The 12,218-nt window shown below is 43.9% G+C and overlaps 1 long non-coding RNA gene across 1 annotated transcript; it reads left to right on the top strand.

Annotated features, from left to right (window-relative positions):
* The first annotated feature begins 1,978 nt into the window (after window positions 1–1,978).
* LOC146208162 (uncharacterized) lies at window positions 1,979–10,729 on the top strand. Its single transcript, XR_014704655.1, has 3 exons — window positions 1,979–2,136; window positions 6,986–7,109; window positions 10,507–10,729. It is a non-coding gene; the product is annotated as an uncharacterized LOC146208162 (long non-coding RNA).
* Window positions 10,730–12,218: the final 1,489 nt, after the last annotated feature.

Raw genomic sequence — 12,218 nt, 5'->3', positions numbered from 1 at the left:
CAATGCCAACGCCGATAACGCCATGCCAGATTTTCTGGTGAACCGGGCCTTTAACGCTGCTGCCTTAAATAGAAAAAACAAGGCCTTAAAGTAAGAGACGTTTACACACGCTTTGTAACTATTAAGGCCTCATTGAGCTGGGCAAGCAGAAAATGTGCTCGCAGACACACTTTTTCGTATGTCTGGTTTTCCTTGCATTGTGCCGTTGTTGTGTTGTGTCGCGTCGCGTTGTGTTGTGTCGAGTTGTGTTGCGTTGTGTTATGTTTGTTATGTGTTATGTTATGTGCGTTGTGTTGCGTTGTGTTAAGTCGTGTTGTGTTATGTCGCGTTGTGTTGTGTTATGTCGAGTTGTGTTGTGTCACAGTGTTATGTCGTGTTGTGTTGTGTTGTAGCGAACGATATACACTAGGCTAGACATCGGCGCATTTGGGTAAAGTCGCTAGTCACTACTCCGAGCCACATTAGAAAGGAACGAGATCAGGAAGGCAAGAGATAACAGAGAGGAGAAAAATCAGCCTGTGGTCGCTCCCACGTCGCATCACGTTTGGTGACAGCGGTTCTGTAGCAACGCCTCATGTATCAAACACAGTTTGAGCACTTTCAAGAGTTAATTAGAACTTGCTCTTGGGCGAGTTGGTCTACGCCTGTCCTGTATTCTCCTTCTAAGTGATCGTCCTAGTTTGCACATCCTATTTCTTTGTCCAGAACTTCTCAAGAGTTCAATGGGATCGTCTGGAAGAAGTCAATAACGAAACTATGAGAACCATCACTGTAGAAATCTTGACTGTTTTCCCTGTTGAGTCTATTCCTCAGTTTTTTTAAGTTTTATTGCGCCAAAAACAGAAACATCCCCCAAACAAATACATCTAAATTTATGTTCGCTACACTGTGTAAAAAAAAAAAAAAAAAAGAAAAAAAAAAACACAATTAGGCGAATGTTTAGACCGGCTAAACATATATAACCAAAGCGAAAGCAACCCGTTTCGCTCGACCCGCCTCCCTTCGTCTCTGTGCGACAGCCTGTCGGCAACCTACGTCGATCGAATGATCGGATTCGGCTAGCCGTCTTCGCCACTGCTAAATTTAAAACAGTTCACGAGGCGTGTAGCCTGGATCATCCATGACCCATGACGACTGCTGCTCTAATTAAAGACTTCTTTATTTTTGGGAATAAGAGAGTAATAAATAATAATACTTAAGAAACTTCGGTGTTCTTAGAAAAAAATTTGCAAGAACACTCTTTTCGGAAATACACGCATAATTTCTCTCATCGAAAACAATTCTAAGAATATGATGAAGGAAAGGAAGCTCGATGATCATGCAAATTGCATTAAAACCATTCTCTAAACTACCCTAAATATTTGAAGTGCCCAATATGCGCTTATTTTTTAGTCGCTGTTTAAATCAGCACGGCATATACTAAGTATAAATATTCTTAGATTTGTCGGGCTGTTGAGATGTCTGGCGGAATCTACCGCTTTTATAGACTGGACAAGGCGCTGGTAAATTCGGCAATATAAGTTTATTATATTAAAACAACTATTTTCATATTATCTGATATGTATGCCTTCTGGCTTGTTTGCTGAAACCCTTTATTTTTTATTGATTTTGTTTTAAATTACACGTAAGGTATTTCCTAAAGAAATAAATGGCGCCCGTCCGTATGGTAATTTACATGATTCAATTCGTCACTGTCTGTAGAGTCAGGGATGTACTGAAAAGACAAAGCGCTTATGACGTGAAGCGTAACGACGCTCGGAGGAAAAATTCTATTTATCTACTTTTTATTATAATCACTACCTTCGACTTATGCTGAAGGTCGCCGATATCTGACGCGAGTTTAGTCGTTTCTTTGAGGTGAAGCAATTAAACTCATCCTTAAAATGTACGACGGAAGGATTTGTTATTTCTGCAATATCTCTGTCTTATCCATCACTGTCACTGCAACCTCGAATACATTGCCAAGAGTTACCATTGCTTTCAATTTGTATATAAAGCAGCTCTCTATAGCGATATTACAGTGCTTCCTCTGGCGAGAGATTTGGCACCGTACAGTGGAGAAGTCCGAGCTGCGATCAAGATGAGGGCGATGTTTGCATTTCTTCTCGTTCTCACAATTGCCATCGTCATATCCGAGTAAGGAGATAAGTATTGACTCTCATAATTTTCTACTAATGCAGGAAAACAAATGGAACATTCAGTGACCCCATGTTTATTAACTGCTCCTCTATATTCTTCCTGGATATCTAGTTATTGGTATCGCAGTATCAGCCATTACCAAAGAGATTATGCGTTGTGCGCCAATAGCAACTCTTTGATACAGTACTTGACCGCGCCAGTAACTATTAAATGGCAGGGTGTTGTGCAGAACAAACTATTTTTTTTCCTTAACTTCGTTGCAAATGTTTACGCGTACCTTACCTCCTTGAACTTCCTGCCTTTCTATAGCGTTTCCAGAGCTGTTATTCTTAATCTAGATATTATCTAATCTAGATATCAAAGACCTGCACTTCGCATATTGCCAGTGCGGTGTATATTTTGCCTTCGCACAAATTAACAACCAACCTAAAGAAGAACTCATTGGTTGGAAATCGGAAAATTTCGGACAGAGCCTGTTATTCACACCCTTAGCAAGACGTATTCCTTACTTTTTACAAATCGGTTGACCTTATAGAGCTGTGCTTGGTGGGAATTGAAGCTATTTTTTGTCAACAAAGGAAAATAATTTCTTGTTAATCCCAACGGTGGTTCTTTAGGACGGAGTCAGGAAATGATTACCTCATTTAGGCGTGCTAGCAAGGGATGACGAGATAATTTTTTCACGAATATAAGAAGGTTCTGCTCTCGAAATGAAGCGTGCTCTCGTATTAGCTTTTCTTGAACACGTTGCAACCAGTGAGCCTTTGAAGAGAAGTCAAATTTGTGCCATTTCAGAATATATTATAGTGCATATCATGCATTGTACAGAAACCGGTGGAACCAGTAACGGGTCGCAGCTGATGCTGACGGAAGAAGTGCAGTCCTTCCTCAAGTACTCTCATTCTGATTCAGGATAATAAACAACAGAAGCTAACACTGGTAACAAAAAATTCATACACTTAAGCTCCGCCCTAAAGTGTATGAAGCAGCAGCATTATTGGATGCCGACTGGAACTCCTAATGCGTATTCACGTTTGTATACATGCACTTCGCCAGCCGTTTAATGGCTCATTCCTTAATTCGTCCATATATTATCTTGCACGCACTCTTACAGCTGTTAGCACGATTTGTGACAGACTAAGCGGCATAGATACAAAGCTCCGCTTTAACGAAGCCGGACGCACATACCTTCGTGACCTATAAGCAGCCTGCCTGACTCAGAATGCAAGGGTCTTGGAAGGTTCGACTTCCCTCTCACTCCCATCTCATTTGAGAAGCCAAGCTGGAAACTCGTGCCAAGGTCATGTCACGCGACCACGGGACATGGTCTTGTCCTTGGCTGTCGCTGTCATGACCTTGGCAAGACCTTGACAGAGCTCTATCCTTGATTTTTCGCTCACAGTGCCAACGCCAACGACGCCACGCCAGATTTGCTGTTGAACAGGACCTTTAACATTGTCGCGTTAAATAGAAAAAAAAAAATGCTCTAAAATAAGGGAGGGTTGTTTTTTTTTTTTTTTTTTTTTTTTTTTTTTTTTTTTTTTTTTTTTTTTTTGCGCCGCTTATTGCCTCAGGGCATAAAAGAATGCTATGTAGAATGAAAGGTGTGGTCAAATAAATGAATAAAGGTTGGCTGATGCAATGAAGTCGAGGAGTGAACGATGATGTGGTCCCTACGTCCAAACGACATATGACTGCGGATTGTGGGGGGAGAGGCCAGCCGCCACCAGGTGCCGGATCCGCGTCGGCTTCAGCAGGTGATGGATGTCAGCTTCTGTATTTCTGGACTTGCAGACGGGGCACCCAGGGTGTGGATACCAATCTCGAAATTGAGGCCACTTTAAAATCACTGTTGGTGTTAGGGCTACCCCAACTCTCATCCTCCGAAGCGCCACCTCCTCTGCACGGGTTAGACCGCGGGGGAGGCTTGCCGTACACGGAGGTATGAGAGCACGTGCATAGCGTCGGAGGTGCTCTTTTCTTGTGAAAAGTAGGCTGTCATTGTCCAATTTTATGACGTTTGGCGATCTCGAGGTTGAGGTGGAAAGGTGGGTTGCAGAATCCGCATGGTTTTGAGCACTTGAAAGGTCACGCGGAGTCCATTCAATACGAATTGGTTGTGGTATGCGTGCTGTTAGACTGTGTATGTTTTGAGAGATTTTTGTGCTATTAATAACGCGTCTAACTAGCTTTGTCACCTGGATGGCATCAGGGCATATGCCAATGCGGGTCGTGGGAAGCATGGGAAAGAACGAAGAAAGAAAGAGGTTTACACTTGCTTTGTGTATTAACGCCTCGTGCAGCTGACGAAGGCAAAAAAATTGTCCGCGTAGACACGCTTCGCCGCCTGTCTGGTTTTCCTTGCATTGTGCCGCGGTTTAATTTTGTAGCCAAATATATGCACCAGGATAGCCAGCGGCTCATTTCTGGTAAGCGTCGCTAATCACTACTGCGTATGTGACATAACCACGGCAATTAGTTGCTCCGAGCCACTGTGGAAGGGAAGAAGAGGTAAGGAGTCCGTCAAATGGAGCAAGAAGATTCGGAAAACGCCAAGAACGCTGATGTGAAGGACGAGAAGAAGAAGGAGGTCAAATGAACCAACAACCAAGAAGAATCGGAAGGCGCCAAGAAGATGCGCCGAATCGCCGATCACACCACGCGGTTTACAGCCAGTGCATCGGCGACCAGAACGTTGGAGTCGGACTTTGTGAGCAATCCGATTGGTAGCTTTCGCTACGCACATCCAGGAGTTGAGCCGCAATCAATTTTTCATTTTGCCATAGGATCCCAGTCGGAAAAAACAACAGAAAAATTTTCTGATGTTACGACCGAATTTCTGTGCGGTTTTTGACGGGAAGCCTGTTGTGACAACAGAACATTCTGTCGTAACATCAGAAATTTCTGTAGTTACAACAGAAAAGTGTTACAGAACTACAGACAACAGAAATATACTGCTGAACTACAGAAAAGTACTACAGAACTACAGAAAAATCTGATGGTTACGACAGAACTACAGGATATTTTGTCGTATTTTTGACACAGTTCTGTAGTTTTTTTTTTCGACTGGGATAGCATGTTAAAAAATTCTAAGGAGCTAAAATTTTACAAAATCGAATGCTAGATCCTAGCAGTTAAAACGCTGACTTGACAACTGCTGGCCGGCTCATCACTCCTGTTCACGCTATATTGCTAAACTTAAAGAGCATTTCATTACGGAAACAATGCGCTTACGCAATACAGAATAGAAGTAAGTACCCAACACAAAACTAATAAAAGCAGCTTTGAAGCATGGCAGTGGCTTATATACATTTCAGGTGCTCAAGATCATAAAGACTCGCAAAGCACTTTCCGAGCTCATAGGACATCAAAATAACCACATAATGGCCAGTTTGCAGGTTGAAGTGCGATTGGCAGGATGGGTATGCATGTGTCCCTCTTTTGATTATTGCTGATATGGCTTCGGTGTTTTGCGTGGTGTACTGATGCATGTACGACAGCATCACCGACACCATGAGTGCTGAGAATGCAGGGCCATTTGATGTACTATGTCAAGTCGGGCCTTGATTGAGATTAATCGGATGAAATCACTGGGGAAAGTCGAGCCTGTGAATGGCTGAAAACATGAGACTTTTGTAGCATGTGGCTGAACATAACTGCTACTAACAACCCGTAAGTTATATGAACCACATTGAGAGAGATGTGATACATCAGACCATAGAAAAGGAAGTGGTCTGTCTGGTTATATTTGGGAGGCTGTATCTATAACAAACATGCACACTGTCAAAGAAGGCAAACCACCAACTCCGCAGAGTATAGTAGATCACATTCGACTAGTGAGATCGAGAGTAATGCTTGCTCATTTTAAAAGTGACAGATTCAAGGTTTCCGTTCAGCGCTATAGGCGCCGGAGCAGCTTGCGGCGTTATGTAGAAAAATTCCTGATTAGTCGAACGGTTGTGAAGTCAGAACCACGTGACCTCGCGAGGATAATATTAGTGCTACATTATATTACTCAGTGCAAAAGTCGAGCACCATGTAAATCGGTCTCTTTCACCTTCAGCCTAACCTTCAAGGTTAGCAGAGCAACTGTGTCGAGTACAAGCAACACAAGCGTTATATTGTTTGACAGCTTGAGTTGAATTTAATCTATTTTAAATAAGTACGCGCCGTAACTAATTACAACTAGTTAATTCTGCATAAAACTTGAATCATAGGCTAGATGAAGTCATATATCTTTAGATTGCTTATCTCGAGTATAATTTCACAGGACTAGTAAGTCTTAAAAATGTTAGTCATCATTAAATTGCTTTTATACATTGAAATTAAGTTACACCACAGGGCGAAGTGATATATCTTTGAACAGCGTACATTGAGTAGGATTTCAATGTACTAATTGCAGGTCCAAATTTTTACCTTTAATTAGCTAACTGTGATTAAAATGTACCTTGACCTACACCATTGAATAGATCCTGATGTGTAGAACCCAACCTCAAACGCTAAACCGCGGAAAAACTATGTGCAATCAGGCTAACGCTTGTCTAACTCGGTGCAGCCATTGGTGTAAAAGGGGGAAAAATTACGCAACGTTACTGATATGCTATATCTGAACAGGCAACGCGTGTACAATCAGAGGATCAGCTGGTGTATTACCCCATTGACGAGATAAACGTCTATAGCATGGAGTAGGAACGCTATATGTATAATTTTTAAACCACCATGCTTTCTTTAGGGTGTCTTCATGAGTCTCTGTATGGCTGCATGATTCAAAGTGATTACATGAAAACATGCCTTAAGCGCGTCGTCTTGTTGGCTATATTCCGCTTTTCTCCTCTGTGCATTTTAGGGCCGTATATCGCCCAGCAAACCACAATGGGGGGTTTAATAGCAACAGAAAGGTCAAGAAGGAACTCACCAAAGAGGAAAAGGAGGCACTAAGGCTCAAAAATGAACAATGCGGCACGAACAGCGTAAGTGCCATTCTCTCATCTGGAAGATTGTTTAAACTCACTAACATGGTAGCTGTAGGCATGTTTGTGAGGTAATAATTTTAGTTGCCACGTTCCTTAAGATGCAACCAACTGTCAAGGAACTGCTTTCTTCAATATAATTTGTCAAAAGTCTTCTAATTTTCAGTCACCCTGACTAATCTAAACACCAACTGCTGCTTCTCCTATGTGCACCGTTCCCAGAGATGTCTCACTTATCTCTGTGATTTGTTATCGGATCATGTTATTCTTCTTGTTATGTTATTCTATATTAGGCCACATGATATCGTGACGCCTAATTATTTCAGAGATGATGCAGATCCTATGCACTGGTTCGTGATTTGGTGCTGAAAGGTATGACCTGCTCTGAGGCGCCGGGTAATAGAATTTGCGTCTCCTTGGTGCAAGCATCAAACGAAATTTACAACACTGTTCGATCTGACTGAGGTCTTTTTGACGAGTTTCCTTATTCGTAGTGTTAGTTACTGGACGGTAGAACACGTACTCGCTAAAAAAAATATCCGCATATGACGAGATAAGCGAAACGCAAATTCGTTAATATTGTATCAGAAACAAAACAGCCAAAATAATATCCTCAACGGCCTTGAATCGGTTGCACTGGGCTGCGACAATCCGTCCTTTTTTAAAATCATGGTTACATTTATCCCGGACACCCGGACTCACACGCATGAAGCGGAATTAAGACTGTAATTGGGCTTCTTCGATTATGCAACCTGGGGCAGCCCGCTGCCTACCAGAACATTCACTTTTGACAGGAAGTGGCTCAGTGGTCACATGGGATGGTGGTCACTGGAACCCGGCCGAGACTACATTCACGGTGGACGGCGATACAACCATGGCGGCAAGGTGCATTACGGAGGAGTCACCTAGGACTTCTATCCGCCAATGTTACGTCATATACGTTTTTATTACTGCATAGTGCGCACGGCGTGAATAGTCTCCTTGGATGTGAAAGGAGCGAGATGAAGTTATTATGGACGGTCAAAGATGGGATGAAGCAAGCGTATGGAATTCGGTGGGTTGTGAATCGTACACGTGATCTTTGAAAGGTCTTCAAAGCCACGCGTACTTGAAAGTTGTTTTTTTTTTTTTTTATTTGGCATCGTATCTGAGGAATTTCGCTCGCATTGTTCATTAAACGACATCCTGTGCTCTGGGATTGTCGTGTCCGTCGGCTCTGCGCGCAGTGTGATCTGAGAACTGTGACGCAGCACTGTGATCCCTCGCAGGCGTTATGTGTTAAAGCAGATATTTGGTGCGCTGTTCGAAACCACGAATTCTGAGGGTCTAAATGTTGCCATGCGGAGTAGCGCTGTGTCCTTAAAAAAAAAAAAAAAAAGAGGATCCTGTGAGGTTTAGCCGGCGCCCAAGTATAGTACTTCTGTCGGCCGCCGTAATGTCGACATATGAATAAGGTACATCGGCTGAATGAATGTATTTTTTAGCGTGAAAGCATCTATGCCGTTAATAAAACTTTAGCTGGGTACCGGTGACTTGAATCCATGACACCACAGGGCCGGCACAAAAGAAGTGTGTGGTATCTCTGTGCTACGCCTTCGCTGTGGAGAACGAGCGCTCGCATGAAACGCTTGACAATCTGGCCTTGTGTGTCGGCATGCATGCATGATGTGGCTCACGCTGGGAGGATTTTCTCTTCATTTAATAAGATGCAAGATGACAGTGCACGCGCATGGTACATCTCAAATATATATGAGCGTTTTCCAAACCACATCCGCCTTTCCTCTGCGAAGGACAATGTGATTAAACCAGCGCTTCCGCTCCACACGCTGACGACGAGCATGCATTAATGCGCGTGCACGTATCGCGGGCTGAAATCCACGGCCACAGTCGAGAGGATCCTAGAAAACCTAAAATAAACCGAAACCACAGACTTGACAGGTGAATTACACTATGCGAATTCAAGATATGTTGCCATGTGGACACACACACACACACACACACACACACACACACACACACACACACACACACACACACACACACACACACACACACACACACACACACACACACACACACACACACACACACACACACACACACACACACACACAAACACACACACACACACACACACACACACACACACACACACACACACACACACACACACGCACACGCGCGCACACACACACACACACACACACACACACACACACACACACACACACACACACACACACACACACACACACACACACACACACACACACACACACACACACACACACACACACACACACACACACACACACACACACACACACACACACACACACACACACACACACACACACACACAATTAAACAGCGACAGTTGAGAAAGACACCGCGGACCGGCCGGAACGAGCCCCTGCGTTTCCTTTGAGATCGAACAAAACGTCGCATGAAACACCGCGGCCCTTTCGTGTAAAAATGGCGGCTCACGCTCCCAACTTCTATTTCACCTCTCCGTCGTCTGCCAGCGGCCCGAACACAGCCTAGCGCATGCCAGCACAAAATCGTCCTAGTGAGCCCGGCAGCCAGCGGACAGCCAGAAACCGCCCAGCCTGAGCAAAAAGAACATGTTCTGGCAGCAGCCGAAAGTGGCTGGAGCAACCCGAGAAAAAACGCTGGCTGCCAGACGTAGATAATCGAAGAAGCCCATTTGCAATCAGTCTTAATTGGAGTGTTCTCTATCGGTTGCGTGATAGCGATGAGGCCTAACCTAGGCAGAGAATAAAATGGGAGCGTAAAACGCCCACTAGCCCGAACCGAGGTTTTAAGACTGTAATGAATTCTTATTTTAGACTAGGGGACTCCAAGTACTACCGCATGGCATATTTGCGCATACAGAAACACTGGTTTAGTTGTCTCCGCTCTGGGAGTAAATACAGACAGACATACGAACATTCCAGACGCGTTAAAATATATAGAAATATTTCCATAAAATCAAATGTTTAATGATGACCACCTTCTAAGAACATGAATAGCGATAAAGTTAATTAATATTGCAAAAAGGATCCATAATTACTGCGCAAAAGACAGGACAGAGATGAAGGAGGAACACCACACAGCACTGTTCTGTCTTTTGCGCTGTAGTTATGGATCATCGAAAACACCAACTAGCCCAACAAATGCTTTTGTCGAATTGCAAAAGGGAATCGCTCTTCCATATATTGTATAAGAACTTTGAGTACTCTCTTCCCGAATGAAAGAAGGTTAGCGTGGTTCTCTTTGGAACATGTTTTTAAATACTTGTTTCTTCGGCAGCTGAATGCAAAAGAGAACAGGTATAGTTCTAAGTTCTACCGCAAAATCCTTCCTGCCTAATTCTTGCGATATATTTTTTTACCAGTGCGACGACATAGACCCTGGACAGAAATGTGGTGATGGATGCTATTGCGACAGAAAGCCTAGCGAAGATGGCAGTGGTTTGGTGAAGGTGTGCCTCTCATACGACAATTTGCCAGAGCCTAGACATCCACGTCAACCATTTGGGCGACCTCGATAGACGGAGAAGCAAACGTCAAGTGCTCCCATCCTTTTGGGGCGAATTACAATAAATGGTGACGAAGAAACTGAGCCTTTCGAGTGTTCCTGTTGGGCCACGTGACCTGTTGGGCAATGCGACCACGCAACGCGGACCAAAGGCACACCGTTGGAGCACATACCTTAGGGATGAAGTACAAAACTATGATAGATGCCCTCAAACTTTTATCGACAAATGCGTGTATAAGATGTGTAATGTGCTGCTACCTGTTTATGCTTTTTTCTGTGTTGCGATGTCCATTCAGCGGAAGTTGAACTTCTTGTACTTCTGGAGCAACGCAAGAGCTGATTCGTGCAATGCTCGCGGTTGACGTGAGGCACGTGTGGCTCTGTGTAATAGATTTCAGATTAACTTAACAGCGTTACCAGTACAGTCTACTTTAGGCAAAAACAGTATGGTGTAGGCCTTAGTTGTACATCTCGGCGCGTCTTGCGCGACAAAAGAAATAATAAAGCCACGCGTCGGCGATAGTGGGCGTTAATAACCAAACAACTTATGAGACATTACTGCATAGTAGACGCAAGCTTATAAGGTCGACGCCAGCGGCTACCAGCAGCAACAAATAAAGATTACAAGGGTTCTCGCTATTACTCAACAACCCCAGTGCCCTTGGATGAACACAGATGTGTCAGGAAAGTGCCGCTTGCGAAACAGCGTCTGATGATGAATCACCACACACCCACTAAGGAGAAGGAAAAGGAGGAAAGGCAGGGAAGTTAACAGGAAGAAGAAACCGCTTTGCTTATCCTGCAAAGGGGGTAGGAGGTGAGTGGATATAAAGGTGACAGATAAAAGGGACTTACTGGAAAATATGAAGTCACTATAGCGTGAAGAAAGTAAAGAGGAGCAATGCAATTGATGCTAACGTTATGCGTGCCTTACCTTGGCCTGTATGTCATGCCCAATTTCAAAGTCTCACACTAAGATATTAGGACCGCTTGAAAGCAGTCAACAGAGAGGCTATGCATGCCAACACTGGCATTTTTCGCCTAACATTCATTCCCACTCCTCGAGCGGAAGCCCTTTTGAATACGTGAGCACCTCCAGCAGCATCCTGCAGCGCGCTACCTGAAGCGTCAAGCTATTTCTGCAGCATCTGTACTGGCGCAATACTTTGATTCGATGGTGTTATGCGCTACTTGTTGCAACACCTTCGGAACAGACAAGCGTCCGCTACGAGCAATGCGCCACGTTCAGCATTCAGAGTCAGAACAAAAATCCCCTAATTGCACAGACACTACCAGGGCGCTTCAAGCTCACGTGAGCGCAAGCGCGGAATATCAGGCTTTACTTATTTGCCTCATATGTCACGATCGTCCCGAGGCACGCCAGACATGTTCATATAAACAGAGGCAACGCAGGTTTCTTCTCTTATATCGGAGTTCGTGGCCTTTACCAACGTTTTGTCTACATTAGCAGAGAGGCTCTGTGCTGACCCATTTTCGCTTATATTGACATTAAACAAGCGCAGTTTGTGGCATGCGACGCATAACTAGTACCACAGGAGTCATTAACAT

Source organism: Amblyomma maculatum, chromosome 1 (genome assembly GCF_055883805.1).
Source record: "Amblyomma maculatum isolate TAMU_Amacu chromosome 1, ASM5588380v1, whole genome shotgun sequence".
Taxonomy (NCBI): Eukaryota; Metazoa; Arthropoda; class Arachnida; order Ixodida; family Ixodidae; genus Amblyomma; species Amblyomma maculatum.
This window is presented reverse-complemented; position numbering and strand designations above follow the sequence as displayed.